Genomic DNA, 14,478 nt, shown 5'->3' on the forward strand with positions numbered 1-14,478 from the left:
TGTCTTACAGTTGGGCCAGTTGTTTGGTTTGTTTTTTTTTATATTGATTGATTGCATAGATGAACTGAGGTGTAGGCCAGAGATGTGGGGTTTGGGGGGAGGATTCACCAGAGACAGAGTGGGCAGCAGAACAGGCAGCTTCACTGAAATATGCTGCTGAGGGGAGCAGCAGGCGAGACAGGTCTGCTGTGCCGTGTGGACTGGCTCCCTGGCCACAGATCGAACTCAGGCCAAAGTGGTAATAGCTCTATTTAACCCCTAGGCCACCAGGGATGCTCCAGATTTGGGCCAATTGTTTTATCAGGTTCTTTCCTGGCACATAATGAGAAAGGAAGGAAAGAGGGTGCAAGCAGGGAGGCAAAGCCTTGCCTCTCCATCTAGAGCAGTTGAGTTTTACCCTTCGTCTTACCAGTCCTCAGACATTTCCTGGTCACAGTGTTCCTTTGCTGATTCAAACAACTCTTTTTAATCTCTCTTCTCTCTCCTGCACCCAAGAGGAACCATGCCTGGGAATAACCCCTGGGACCAAACCTGGGCCCTGAAGTGTTTTCCTCATAGCATTGACTACACTGTGGCCCCGTACCTTCACATGACCTCGTGTATTTAGAATTTTTCTAAACTTCAGCCTCTGGGCTATGTTTCTGATTAATTATAGGGAAGCTTGGCTCTGCCTTATTATGTATTGTGTTACCAGCCCTGAAATTCCTTGGAGTTTTCTGCTCCCTTAAACAGAAAAGGAATTTCTGACAGAAACTCTGGAAGAGCTTCTAAGAAAGGAAAGTTCTGGGATTGATGAATTCCCAAGTAATTTGAATCACTCAAGTTTCAGTGTTATAACAGGTGGAAAAAAGTGCTTCAGGGAGTGATAGATTGTGCAATTGCTGGCCGTGGTGAGGATTTCAGCACCTTCCCTGATCTTCCTGTTTTCCCATTACTGGTTTTATAAAAACTCAGGTTTTATACTTACCCGACTTTGACCTCAATCAATCCTATGGGATGTTGCAAATCTAAGGGTTGGTTGTAGGATGGAGCCACTGTTGCATTTCTACATGCAGACTCTTACTAAGTCCTGCTTCCTGTCAACAGAAAACCCTGAAGCTGAGTCTGGCAAGAGTTCTAGAAGGCTTGCCTAGGCCTGGAGGGCCTTGGCATCTTTAAGATAGTTCATAGATGTAAGATGTTCCAACAGGTTAAGTGAGAAGTGATGCAAGAGAAAGCTGATGGGATTTTTCCATTGCTTTGATTAAAACACAATGTGTGTTTGGTTGATGTGTTCATTGCAGTCTTCAGCTTAGGTATGTGAGAATGGGAAGAATGGAATTAAGCATAGAAATATTATATGACCCAGCAATTCCACTTTTGGTTATTTAAGTGAATGAAGGCATTCAAACATATTTGTACACCTGTGCTCACAGTGACATTCACAATAGGTAAAGCAACCCAGGTGTCCATTGGTAGATGAATGGATACACAAAGTGCGTATGTAAACAGCAGAGTATTACTCACGCTCAAAAAGGAAGAAAATTCTGACGTATGCTGCAATATGGATGAACCTTGACAATATGCTAAGTAAAATAAGCCAAATACATGCACAAAAATATTGTGGAATTTCACTCATACGAAATTCCTAGGGTAGTCAAATTCATGGACCAGAAAGTGGAGTTTGCCCAAGGCAAGATGAAGGGGAGTGGAAGTTCATGTTTAATGGGTATACAGTTATTGGGGAAGATGACATGATTCTGGAGAGAGGTGGTGATGGCTGTCCGACAGTGTGATTGTACTTAAAGCTACTGAACTGTACACTTAAAAGTGGCTTGTCTATTTTACCACTATCACCAAATACGTTTCAAGGTAATTGCACTCTTGTAGCTGACAATAGGGTTTAGTTGACGGCTCTCTTCCTTAGGGAGTCTTCAGTGTGAAGATACCTGAGGTTTCAAGTAAGCAATTAAAGTATAGCCTCCAAGTCTCTATGCGTTTAAAATTCTCTCACCTGTGAAGTTTTAAAAGTATTTCCTGGGTTTTCTGGTACAACTTAGACTCAGTGTATGTTACAGTGCTTTTAAATTTACCACCATACACTCTACCTTCCTCCCTCAAGTCTGGACTTTTGACTGTGCAGCTATAATAACCTTTTTATTTTTTTAAAAAGATTTATTTATTTATACAAGCACTGGGTACAGTCAGAAGCGCGGGAGGGTGAGAGAATTCACCAGAGCCAGAGCAGGGAGCAGAGCAGGCAGAAGGACCGAAGTACACTGCTGAGGGGAGCAGCGGGCGGCAGGAGAGGTCTGCGCACCATGCGGGACCCTCCAGTGGCCGGGGAGCAGCCGGGGATCAAACCGGCGCCACAGAGGCCGCGGGCAGCTTCGCAACCCAGCTCTCAACCGCTGCGCCACCAGGGAGGCCCTGTAATAACCTTTTTAAATGAAAATTTGATGGTGACATCACTGATTTTAAAACCCTCTGGTGACTTCTTTTACTCTAGACATTAAGACTACTGTCCTTCATATGTGTTCCTTGAGGTCCAGGCGACTTGGTTTCCACCTACCTGCCAAGATCCATCTCTCCATCCCAGTTGATCAGGCCATTCTTTGTCCCAGGGAAGCAATCCACCTCCTTCCTCAGCTGCATTTCCTTCTTCCTGAGACACCCTTACCACTCATTTCACCTAGTTATCTCTTACCCTGTGATCTCTGGTTAATTCCTCGGAGATCCTTCCCTGACACCCCATCACCAACATGTCCAGTCTCCTGGCACTCTGTTTTTCCTGCAGAACACTTCTCACAACTGAATTAGGTAGATGTCTGAGTGAGAGTGTGTGTGTGTGTGTGTGTGTGTGTGTGTGTGTGTGTGTGTGTTTAATGACTTATTAGGTTGTGAACTCCCTGAGAGCAGGGACAAAGGCTCTGTTCACTACTGTGTTTACAGTGCCTGGCACATGACTCAGTAGAATTCTAATGTATGAGATTCTGTGTGGAGTCTTAACCTGTTTTCTAAGAATGGGTGAGAAGAGCTGGTAGCGAAAACTAAGGTGTTTAAAATCTTTACCTTTCTGCAGCCAACTCTGTGGCCAGCATTTTGCTGCATCACTTTTTCAAAAAATACTTCAGCAGAACCAGCTCATAAATTACTCTCACCCATCACACTCTGGAGGATGTCACTTTTTGGGGGGAGCCTACCTTAGAGAAGGGGGACATTCAATTTGGGAGATCATCTTTTTTCTGAAAGTTGGTGAGCCCTATTACAGAAAAAGCTCCCATGCCCAGACTCTGCAAAACTAAGGGAAGAAAGAGATGCTGTAGTTGGTGGGACACGATGTGAGATTTCCTGGACACTGTGCTGTGCTCTCACGTGAATTCATAGACAGTGGCTTGGGATTTAATGCTTCCTGGCTGGTGCCCCACAGAACATCCCCCACAAGTCTTGGAAGGACTTGGCAGTGCCTCTCAACAGTAATGGATGTGTCGCTAGGAGTGAACTAGAAAGTGGATGGTACCACGGACGTCAGATGGCATCCTTCTTGGTCAGTCAGAAAACTCACCCCAACCTAGGTGGGGTAGTTCAATGGACACCCTCTTTTGACCTTCATGAAGTAAGCCAGCATTACCATGCAGACAGAACTTATCTGGAGATGGCATCTCAGCAGAAACAGCTCTCAAATGTCGTGTACATGGTTATAAAAGGAAACCGAGAGAGTAATCTCCCAGAGAAGGAGAAAAGTGAGTGAGAAAGAGACCAACTCATTCTTCCACCCCTGGATCCTCACGTCTCACCTCAGCTAGAGAATAGCACAGGACTTTGTATTGAATATATGTACTCTGCAGAGAGATTGCAGTTTTGCAGTTCCAGATCACTGTGATGTAGCAAATACTGGAGTAAAGCAAGTCACATGAATTTTTTGGTTTCCCAGTGCAAATGAAAATTATGTTTACACCATACTGTAGTCTACTAAGTGTCTAATAATAATGTCTTTAAAAGGTGCACACCTTCATTAAAAATACTTTATTGGGGCCTCCCCTGGTGGCACAGGCGGTTGAGCACCGCGTTGTGAAGCTGTCTGCAGCCTCTGCAGCCCCGGTTTGATCCCTGCCGGCCAGCGAGGGTCCCACATGGCGCGACAGACCTCTCCTGCTGCCCCCGCTGCTCCCCTCAGCAGTGTATTTCGTCAGTCTGCCTGTTCTGTTCCCCGCTGTGTCTCTGGTGAATCCTCTCACCCTCCTGCGCATCTGGTCTGTATAAAATAAGTAAATAAATCTTGTATAAAATAAATAAATCTTTTAAAAAATTTAAAAAAATACTTTATTGATAAGAAAAGTTAGACATCTCAATGCAGGACCTTCAATGTCACAGACCTTCAGTTAGAGGAAAACATAATATACGAAGCACAACAAGGAGAAGCACAATAAAACGAGCTACACCTGTATGAGATTACAGCCTGCATCAAAATGAAAATTCTGTCAACTCAAATTGATAAGAGGTCAGTTTGAGGTGTTTGCAAGAGGAAAGGGGAGGTTAGAGCACATATGTAAAAGTTTTTGGAAATAAAATTATTCTATGGTTTATTCTTTGCTGAGTTGAAATTCAAGACAGTTAACATTATTTGTTAAAAGGATTATAAATACCTCTTCATGTTTTAATGTTATAAATACCCCTTCAGACAGAAAGTCACATGTCATTCTTCCCCTAGGAAGTTCCTCACTTTCTACTTTGCTTCTAAAGTGTGAAGGAATAGAAACTAGTTAAATATTTCTAGTGCCCACTTGATTCCCACTGATGCCCCAGAAAGAAGGCAGGTTAGCAAGACAGCCGAATCCAGTGAAGAAACTTTCCTGTAGCCCATCTCAGGCACATTTGCCTGAGAGAAACGTGCATGAAGATTGGTAGGGGTTTATCCAGTGATAATTCTAGGTTATCCAGTGGATTGAGGCCAGATTACCCACAAATTTGACCATTTTTCCTTGTGACCATAGGCTCATGAAGAATATACCATTGTAAAGCCAACTGACTTGAAAATGAACACTTTCAGATTCACCTTCCTTTAATAATGTCAGTCTTGTACAGAAACCAAGTTGTGAAACACTGATAGAGACTAAGTCGTGAACAACTGGCAGGAACTAGTTGTTCATCCCCTCATTATACTATCAAGATTGGGAGTGCTAGTGATCATTTGCTCTTGTAATTTTCAAACTGGGTTTGAAATCAATTAAAAATGTCTTGACCAGCATTTAAAAAGAAAAAAATAGTGTGACTAATGCATATAGTATGTGGTAAGGATGCTACTACTTCACAGATTAATAAGTCACTGATCTAGATGTTGGATTCTAGAGTTTTGATCTTTGTCTTATGGATTATAAATTTTGAAAGTTAATCCCACAGACATGCATCTCAGTCTGCCAGTTAATGTTCCCTCTTTCTCACCAGCTAGGAGAAAATACTAAAAATAATAGCAGGTATTTAGTGAGTGCCAACTACTGCAGTAAATATAGCATTTTCCCCCATATGCAAAGGGGGTAAAATGACTTTATGTGACGTTTCTTTCAAGTCCATGGCTAAACAATGACCTCATGGAGTAATAAGGAAGACGAGCAGAAATTTAAGAACTTGTAGCAATATGTAGTTTTTATAATGTGTTATAAAAGTACCAGTTCCTGATGATTTGGAAATAAAAGCACACTAGCCTGTCACCTCAGATAGCTTGAGGAGAACACACTTGGACCAGCAAAATTTGACTTTGTCCTTTGATGCCGCTTTCTTCCTTTTGAAGTACCAGGTGGTCCTAGCTACCCCTGAAAGGGCAAGACTGCTAGAAACAGGTCCCCTAACAGCAGAGGAAGGGTTGTGGTGCTATCTGTCCAATTCTAGAAATAGCTTCCCTTGTCTGGAAGAAGGGGGATAGTGGAAAGGCACTAACACCAATAAAGACCCCAAAGTTTTCCTTCAGAACTTGCAGAAATGGGATCAATAGGGATGCACTTTCTACTTTCCCCCTCAGAGAAAGCACAAAAAGCTCCTTCCTTGTAAAGCTGTCCCCATGAGAAAAAGTTCAGCACAGTACAAATTAAATTCTCATTTCCCAAGACACTCAGTCACAGTGGTAAGAAGCAGAGGGACTATGCTGCAGAGGTCTCTGGGAAAATAAGGGTGATTAAAGGGAGCTTGTGTATCTCCTTGACTTGCAGGCCCTGTGGAGGGAAGCACACTTCATAAATCCTTTTGGACTGTTTCTTGGCTAACTCCTCAGGTTTGTACGAAGAACTCTTTTGAGTGAATCAGTGTGCCTTTGTTTGCATCTTCTGGAATTCTGAAGACTACAGCCAAGGAGTTAGCAAAGCTGAGCCCTGGACTGAGCATTTAATCAGTTGAACGCTTCCTTATGTTTTCCTGGTTTGTTCTCATAACAAGTGACCTTAGTCCAACTCCTAGCAACACATGATTGTGGAATGTTCCCTCCTGAGGAATACTGCCTTGTTTCTTAATGCTCCCACTCTGAAAATCCCAGTATGTTTGTTTGGACGGTGGTAGTAATAATGGAAGCTGTACCTGCTTGTGCCCAGTATTTCACATGTTACCACTAAGCCGTGACAGCCCTGGTCAAAGGGAGGAACAACTAAGGCTTAGAAAAGTCGGGTCACTTATCTGATGTAACTCATTTCAAGCTCTGGTTTCTACATTTCTAAATTTCCTGCAGAGTTTTACCAGCATCCTTGCACAATGAGGCAATGCCAGAACCCCAAAGTCATGACATTTTCATTGATTCCTTTATTCCACCTGCACAAAATATCAGGATCCACTTCTTCTGGTTTTGAATGCTCTACAACTGTTCAGTAATTCAGCAGTGGGGTGATACATTTGTAACTGTACAAGCTCAGAAGTCTTCCTGGTAATAATAGCTAACACTGATTAAAGTTTTTCTACTCAACCAATCCATGCAATAACTTTTACCCTTATTGCTCACTTAATCCTTTGACAGAAACCACTTCTCCCTCCCTGTCCCCATTATTGCTTTATTTTCTCATAGCACTTTCTCCTGGTATGTTCACACCGACATCCCTTCGTTTACTTATTGTGTTTATTGCTACATCTCCCCACTAGAAGGTAAGCCCATGAGAGTGGTATGACATAAATTCCCAGCAAGTAGAACCAGCTCTGGTACATAAAAGATGTTCACCTAATGATTAAACACACAAAGATCACTATCACCCCCATTTTACGGATAAGAAAACAGATTTGTGATATTAAATGTTGTGCTTGAATTGAAAGCAATCATTTTTTACTTCAAAATCAGTTTTTAAGTGTTAGTGATGGTGATAACTTCCTTTCTCTATTATACTGTTGGTATAAAGTTACACAAAAAGAGCTAGGTTTTATACTTCTGGCATCCCACCCTTAGAGTAGATGAGCAGTATGTGTTTGTCAACTACCTCTTTTGGACCTTTCATTTGTAGTAGTCACCTGTAACTGGAATTGAGGTACCTAATACATCTTCTGTTACTTTATGATGCTCCCAGGATTTTTAACAGGGAACAATAGGATCACATAAATCACTAAACAGGAGACTGGTTCTATTGGAGCAGTTGTGGGCCTGTCATGAGTTAGAATTTCAGAGTTGTGAAGAGAGGCCAGCCCACCCAACTCTCCTTTCCCCCACCCCTGCTGCCAAATTCTAGGACACATGTCACCTGTACTGAACAGCCTTGTTCCTCTGCGTTCTCACAGGATCGCTGCATTGTCAGTACATTCTTTGTATTGAGCTGAAATTCATCCCCATGCCACTTTACCCATTGGTCTGATTTCTGCCCTCCAGGAAATGACAGTAAACAAAATCATCCCTTCACATACCAGCCCTTCAAATACTGGCTTATTTACTCATTCTAAAATTTCTCTTGTCCCAGTCCCTCAGAAATCTCTCAAAAGATAGCTTTCCTGCCATTTCCCCAACCTGCTTGCTCCCTTTCACACACTTTCCAGCTTGTTCAAGTCCAGGTATGGCATTGGGATTATATCCTCTTTTTTCTTGGCAGTCACATCACCTTGTTGACTCATATATGCCCCCCAAGATCTTTTGTGTGAACTATTGTCTAACTTCACTGGCAAGAAAGTACTGCACAGATGGAACCAGAGATGACTGATACTTCACAAAATTAGAGCCATGTCTGTGAACTAAGTTCTCCATTTCTTTGTGCATTCCTTCCTGTACACACAGGACAGTAAATAACATTGACTGTATATCCTGATTGTATGTGAGACCCTGTCCTAGACACTACAATAGCTTTCACCTTTCTCAGCAGCCATATTTATAGATATTATTAAACTGTTTCACACTTGAGTAGGCTGAGATTAGGCGAGATTAACATGCTTAAAATCAAATAGCTTGTGATTAGTGGAGCATGGATATGAATCTATGTCTGGTTCCAAATCCCAAGCTTGACAAGATGCATTTCCCGGAGCTCCAAAGAAGATAAGCTTGGCTATCCAAGGGTCCTATTTTCGTTCTTTCTGAAAATAAATCTTGAAAGATTTTTAAAGGAGCTGTAGTACCACCTTTGTATCCTTTGAAGAAGAAAAAGAGAAAGGATCCTGATGGTTATGTTTCTGCTCTGTGCCACCTGATCCATATTTTTTCCTCTCATTTAGTCCTCAGAACAATTCTAGAAGACAAGCACCACTTGTGAGGAAACCATGGCTCAGGATAAAGGTAGGTCACTCATAGGTGCCTGAGTCCAATGCTAGCACACTCTGCTACTTGTCAGAGGGTTTCAGCTCAAATAACTTCTCTCCCAGAGGGCCTCCGGCTAGGCTGTTACCAACTGTGACAGTCTCCCTCCTGTCCAGCAACTGCGAATCTAGTTACCTACCAAATTTCCTAAAAGGAAAAAGAGAGGAGGGGAAAAACTCTAAGTTAGCATTCATTTATTACTAAGGCTTCTTATATATATATATAGCCTTGGGCCAAGGATGAGCCATGGAAACTGAGAAATCAGCTGAAGTTATGAGCACTTAGCTCAGGTGTGACCCATCGTGCTCCCTTCTTCATGTGAGTGCAGCAGCTGTTACCAAGACCTGATCCATAGGCAGGCTCACTTGAAGGCCGTGGACCCACCAATCTTCGGTCTAAATTAACTTATTTGCTGAATCATAGTGACAGATTTATTTAGGGACCCCTAGTAGGAATCTTGGCAAATCATATCATTAATCTTTGCATTTGCATGGGATCTAAATGCTCATAAAATACTTCTGACTTATATTACTCCATTTGTTCCTCCCAACAACCTGGTAACATAGGCTGGGCAAGGGATCACTATTGTGCTATGTTTTGCAGACAGGGAATCTGAAGCTCATGGAGACTGAGAACCTTGCTTAGAGCCCTTGTAAGCTGCTAAGAACAGACACAGTCCATTTAAGCTGTGAACCCTGCACTAGCTCTCTCCTGTCTCTTCCTTTCACTCTCCTCTTGCTTTGTCTGCCAAACTTCTTGTACATCTCTGTCCTTGCCATTGGCATATTGGCTACAAATAGTCACCAGCTCAGAGAGAACTGAGCCAGACCAAGCTGGAATTGCTCTTTTTTCAGGCTCTGCTTCACAAGCCATCTGGTCACCCTGTCTTTCCACAAATCACATGTAATGGTTTGCAGGTTTTGTCAGCAATCTTCACCATCACATCAAAGTCCAGTTGACTCTCTGTAGCACCAAGGTAGCATAAATTCTTTTTCACCAGGCAAGTATCTGGATGTTAATCCTAATCTCACACTAATCATTTGGAAAGCTTCCAACTTCACTTAACTTCTCTAGGGTGGAAACTAAGTTGAGAAATTGCCCTGGAAGCCAAGGTTTCCTTGTGGTTGGCTCAATGGAGAAAATCTGACCTTAAACTCACCCTGCACTTTGCCAATTAAATCAGCCAAAGCCTACTGGCCCCCTTCACTGTCCCTGTCTCCAACCCCTGACAGCCCTTTCTAAAATGTAATTTCAAAAATGGTGAGTAAATAGAATCATATAGTATGTAACCTTTTGGAACTGCCCCCCCATTCAACATACAATTAACAATTTTTAGTTTTAAGTAATATTTTAAATTTTCACTCAGTTTTTAAATTTGTTTTTATTAACTACAGCCTGGAGCTAGGGTTACAGAGGCTATCTATACTTTGCCTAGCCAGGAAAGATTATGGATTGCTTAATCTCTTGGAGACTCCATGTCCTTATCTTTAGAATGAGCAGTGTAAATAGGCCTTTGTATTTATTTGACTTTATTTGAAGTTTCAAGGAGGAGAGGCATCTGTATTTTGTTCATCAATGGAGACATATTGTGTAGATGCCTGATAATGTCTCTTTAGCCACATTATAACTCCAAGTGCCAGAACTTTAAGAATTGGGATAAACAGGGCCTCCCTTAGTGGCTCAGTGGTTGAGCGCTGGGCTGCGAAGCTGCCCGCAGTCTCTGCAGTGCCAGTTCGATCCCTGGCTGCCAGTGAGGGTCCCACATGGCGAGACAGACCTCTCATGCCTCGCCCGCTGCTCCCCTTAGCAGTGTATTTCTTCGTCAGTCTACCTGTTCTTTTTTTTTTTTCTTTTTTTTTAGATTTATTTATTTATTTATATAAGCATTGGGTACAGTCAGAGGCGCAGGAGGGCGAGAGAATTCACCAGAGTCAGAGCAGGGAGCAGAACAGACAAACGAAACACACTGCTGAGGGCAGCGGGCAGCAGCAGCGGGCAGCAGCAGCGGGCAGCAAGAGCGCCATGTGGGACCCTTGCCAGCGGCCGAATATTGAACCAGCACTGTAGAGGCTGCGGGCAGCTTCGCAGGCCAGCGCTCAACCACTGCGCTACCGGGGAGGCCCTTTTAAAGAAATCAGTTTTCTTTCTTTTTTTTTATTAGATTTATTTATACAAGCACTGGGTACAGTCAGAAACATGGGAGGGTGAGAGAATTCACCAGAGCCAGAGCAGGGAATGGAACAGGCAGACTGATGAAGTACACTGCTGAGGGGAGCAGCGAGCGGCAGGAGAGGTCTGCGCGCCATGTGGGACCCTCGCCTGGCAGCCAGGGATCGAACCGGTGCTGCAGAGGCTACAGGCAGCTTCGCATCCCAGCGCTCAACCACTGTGCCACTGGGGAGACCACTCTGCCTGTTCTGTTCCCTGCTCTGGCTCTGGTGAATTCTCTCACCCTCCCGCGCTTCTGACTGTACCCAGTGCTTGTATAAATAAATAAATAAATAAATAAATAAATCTTTTTTAAAAATAAAAAAATATTTAAAAAAAAGAATTGGGATAAACAGCAGGCCTGGCGCATTATTTAGAGGAAGAAATACGCAGTTCAATGATGCACCTTCTCTGTGAGCTCTGTCATTCACATTGTCCATGTGAAAGGATCTGATTGGGTTGTTTTAGCTATTTCCAGCATAGACAACCCATAGTGGACTCCTGAGAGGTGTTGCCCTCTGTGGCCTTCTTGCAGATGCACCTCGGAGAATCTGTGACCCTCACCACTAGTCAGAATCAACTAAAGATGGAGGTTGCCTTGGGAGCTGATGTCCATGTTGCTAGATGTGGCAGGTGAGGCCATGAGGCTGATGGCCATATGGCAGATAAGGAACTAAAAGCAGAGAGGACAACTTACCCTAGTTCAGTCCTTTGTAGTTTAAGTAGAAAATGAAAACCCCTCTTCAGTCCATGTTCTCAGAAGGAGATTCTACATTTGAAAGGTCTTTAGGGCTTAATGGACCTCCATCAAGGACAGCTATTTCACAAGCTGTTACAAGGAGTAAAATTCAGTGACCACGAACACTTCTGATCAACTGGAAAGCCCCATACAACACAGGTGACTTCTCAAAGTCACCTGATTTAACGTGAATTTAGTCTCATCTAAGGAGTTTTTTGGTTATGTTCCTTTGGAAAGGTTGTGTGTGTGTGTGTGTGTGTGTGATTTAAGTGGCTTAGTTTGTCATAAATAGGGAGGTCAAACAAAATTTATATACATGTAAAAAATTCACACATATACACACTTTGCTTGTGCTTCTAAAAGGAGACAGTAGAGTTCAGTACAGAGCTGGAAACAAGGCCCCTTGGTTCTTGTGAGTATCTGTAGGTAGGAATTTACAGCCTCAGAATATAGCTTCTGGTTTTCTTATGGTAAGAGTTACAAAATGGCCACAGGTAGGAACAAAGTTTAATCACCAGGCACATCCACGACCTGAGCGGTGATAAATTATCTAATACAAACACAAATCATTGAAAGCTTAAGTTCTGATTCCTTCAGACTTCTATTGGAGATGCAGAGAAAAACTAAGCTACATCTTTGTGTATTTAATTTCTTCCTATTCAGTTTTCAAAATAAGAATTTTTGGTCAGGTTTAGACTGGGGGAAATGAGAAGATCACCTTTGGGGATGAGCCCTACCCCTCCTGAACACTGCAAATAGCTTGTTGCACTTGGCAGGGGTCCTCTTCACCTTGGTCATGAGTGACTCTTGTAGCTGCCACTACCACACGCTAAAGGAAGGCCTTCAGGACCTCAGAGGGAGGGCTGCATGTTCCTGTGCAGCCCAGCCCTGCCTGGCATTGCCAGGCAGTGGCACTTTAGAAACATCTGAGACAAGAACATAAATTATTTTTCACAGTGATTTTGTGGATATGTGATAGGATTAGGAGCAGTAGGACTATCTTTCCATACCAGTCCCCACCCCAAGCCCTGAATGCCCCTTCACCACTTGTATTCCCCTTTATCCCAGTAATTGCTATATTTTCTTATTTGTCATGATTTTTCTGTCAGATTCACTAAGATGTAAGCTTCAAGGCAGAGACTATGCCCTCCACCCCAACTTCATATCTCCTGTCCCTAGCAAAACCTAGCACGTACAGGTGCTCTGTAAATTTTTTTTTTGAAATATTTTATTTATTTATACAAGCACTGGGTATAGTCAGAAGCGCGGGAGGGTGAGAGAATTCACCAGAGCCAGAGCGGGGAACAGAACAGGCAGACTGACAAAATACACTGCTGAGGGGAGCAGTGGACAAGGCAGAGGTCTGTTGCACCATATGGGATCCTCGCGGGAGACCGGGGATCGAACTGGCAGCTTCGCAGCCCAGCGCTCAACCGCTGCGCCACCAGGGGAGCCTTGGTGCTCTGTAAATGTTTACTGATTCAGCATAGAAGAACCAGAATGCATCCATAGGAAGGTGAGCAGGTTAGGGAAAGCCCTGAAATCCAGGTCACAAGAGGAACTGGGAGGTGGAGGCAGAGATTCGGGGGGTAGGGAGGCTATGGTGGACAGAATATGGGGTCCCCCATAAGGACCACGTCTCAATGCCCGGAACCTGTGAATAAGTTACATTACATGGCAAAGGGGAATTCCAGTTGTACATGGGATTAAGATTTCTAATCAGCTCACCTTAAAATGGGAGGATTATTGCGTATTATCCAGATGGGCTAAGTAATTACAGAGAAGCAGAAAGGTGAGGGTCAGACAAGAAGACATAATGATAAGCAGAGTTTAGGGTGACATGGCCACAAGCCAAGGGGTTCAGACAGCCTCTAGAAAATGAAAAAGGTAAAGAATGGTTTCTCCCTAAGTCTCCAGAAAGAATGCATCTTTGTCCATTTTAGCCCTATCTGATTCATTTCAGGCTTCTGACTTCCGGAACTGTGTGACAATACATTAATATTGTTGTAAATCACTCTAAGTTTGTGGTAATGCAGCAGCAATTGGAAACTAATGTAGCAGCTAAGCTAAAGAGTGTATTTGTGGGGATGGGAGAGGAGAAGCTGACAGCATGAAGCTGGAGAAGGAAATGGCTGTGTGGAAGGAGAACAATCAGTGTGCAAAGATGCCTTGCCAGATGAATCATCCTAGATGAAAATTAGTTGACAATAAGCTCAGAATAGGCAAAGTAGTTCAGTAAATACTGCTGCTAGCTTCCCAATAATCAGTGCCTCTAAGAGTGACTTGGGAGAATTTGTTATAGTAGACAGTGTGGAAAAGCCCATCAGACCTGGGTTTCAGTTCTTCCCTGCCACAGTATAATCTTAAGCAGGTGATGTAACCTTGTTGGCATGTGACTGAGGGGTACCCAGGGACCCCAAACTTAAGGGAGTGCATGTTCTAGAATGGAGTCCTGCCATCGACCATGTGAAGTAAAGGGAAGTAGTCTTAGTGTGAAAGATCTTTAACAGAGTTAGTGTGCATAGAGAGGGAAGACAAGGGAGGACAGTCCTAATAATATTTTCCCAATAACCACCTCCCCCCAAATTACCCATCCCCTCACACACAAATGTCCAGTCAAACAGGGTTAAACTTATGCAGTGCTAAGTACCTCCTAGCTGGGAAGAGCAGGAAAGGGATAAGGCAGGTCTGGGACAAAAGGAGCAATACAAGAATACAAATTAAGGTAATGGCTGCAGTTGTCTCCGCCAAGGACAGTTTCCCACATGTCTCACCCACATCTCTTTTAAGTGCCTCTCCTACATGTGTCTCC

The sequence above is a fragment of the Talpa occidentalis genome, unplaced genomic scaffold, assembly GCF_014898055.3.
Source record: "Talpa occidentalis isolate TD23 unplaced genomic scaffold, MPIMG_talOcc4v2.1 talOcc4.9, whole genome shotgun sequence".
Taxonomy (NCBI): Eukaryota; Metazoa; Chordata; class Mammalia; order Eulipotyphla; family Talpidae; genus Talpa; species Talpa occidentalis.